Here is a 1459-nt window from a genome sequence, read left to right as displayed (position 1 = left end):
GATGCAACAGAAGAACGGAAAATAAGAGTTGATATGACGGATAAAGAAATAATAAAAAATATAGAAAAGTTTATTAGAATAGAAAACATGTATGCATTGCTAGTAGAGTATTTAATCACAAAGCCAATGACTGAGGTTACCCATTGACCAAATGGCAACACAAAAAAATAGTTCCCTGCAAAGAAAATCAATTTAGCGCACCATGCCTAATCTTCGACATACCACGTGATATGTAAAGTAACTTACCAATTTTTCACAAATTTTTGCTCTCCAAAATAAAAAATTGTAAAGGATGATGGCAGCGCATGCCAGGTAACAATTGATGTAATGAGTTGCTTCTTCAATGCAGGCTCAATTTCCTTGACAACATTGATTTCAAATATATCGGTTGCAAAAAGGGGTGGTGATCAGACTGACAATAATACCCATGGAGCTGATGAGTAATGGATACATCATGATAGTGAACTGATGGTTGAATCCATAGGAAAAGATGGAGGCAACAACCAAAGTAGCAAAGGAGGCCTCAACATATGAGCCAAAAAGGTCGGAACCCATCCTAGTAATATCACCAACATTGTCAGCAATCACCTGAGCAAAAGAAAAATGAACTACACATCAAACAAATAGGAGCATCAAAAAATGTAAAACACAAATGGTCAAGAATGATTTTCTCAAAGCAGGCCCCCCAAAGCACCACTAATTGACTATTCAAAAAAACTGAAATTGGTAGCTCTAAAAAATGGTTTTTAACCATAAATGAATCACAATATTAAGCAATAACCAATTCATATCACATGAAATACATATATAATTTCAGATTGGATGGAAACCATAATGAAATTCTTAGTTGAATAGTTCAATCACATGATTCATCATAAAAACCTAGCAAATGTTATTGAAAGATTAGGCAAATGCTTAAAAAATCATTTATTCAATTTTAGAATCTTACTTGATTATCAATGGATTTCAAACTATTTTCATTGTCCCTTCAAGAGCTATGGCTATGTCCCCGCTGGCAATCTTACTTCAGCTATTATATCAAAAACACAGTAATATCAATAATAATTTAATAACAATAATAATTTGACAATAATAATATAATAAATTAATAAACAAGCAAAATTAATTATATCTGTAAAACATTACATACCAATATTTACCCGAAACGTGTGACCATTGACATCCAGTGTGATTGGCAAATAACTACCAGTGAATCTACTAAATTCTGAATCAATATGTTGCTTTAGTAGAGAGAGCAAATGTTTTGCATCTACGTCATACCCAACAACAGTAACACCTGAAGTAAAAAATTTAATGTGCATAAGTAACAAAAGCTAACAATACATAACTAAATATATCAAAGTCTAAATAGATATGTTTAATCAAATACATATACAGTAGAAATCAAATAATTAATTACCTGAAGGCTGTAAACGTTGAGTGTCAGCTTGGATAGATT

At 31.8% G+C, this 1459-nt stretch overlaps 1 long non-coding RNA gene across 1 annotated transcript; it reads right to left on the bottom strand.

The window, feature by feature from the left end:
• Nucleotides 1-320: 320 nt before the first annotated feature.
• LOC147517261 (uncharacterized) lies at nucleotides 321-1459 on the bottom strand. The gene is made up of 4 exons (XR_015213826.1): nucleotides 1421-1459; nucleotides 1151-1297; nucleotides 950-1030; nucleotides 321-588 (listed from the first exon to the last, which is right to left on the bottom strand). It is a non-coding gene; the product is annotated as an uncharacterized LOC147517261 (long non-coding RNA).

This window comes from Coptis chinensis, chromosome 2, assembly GCF_015680905.1.
Source record: "Coptis chinensis isolate HL-2020 chromosome 2, ASM1568090v1, whole genome shotgun sequence".
NCBI classification, from domain to species: domain Eukaryota; kingdom Viridiplantae; phylum Streptophyta; class Magnoliopsida; order Ranunculales; family Ranunculaceae; genus Coptis; species Coptis chinensis.
Note: the sequence above shows the minus strand (reverse complement) of the source record. Positions and strands in the feature narration are given on the sequence as shown.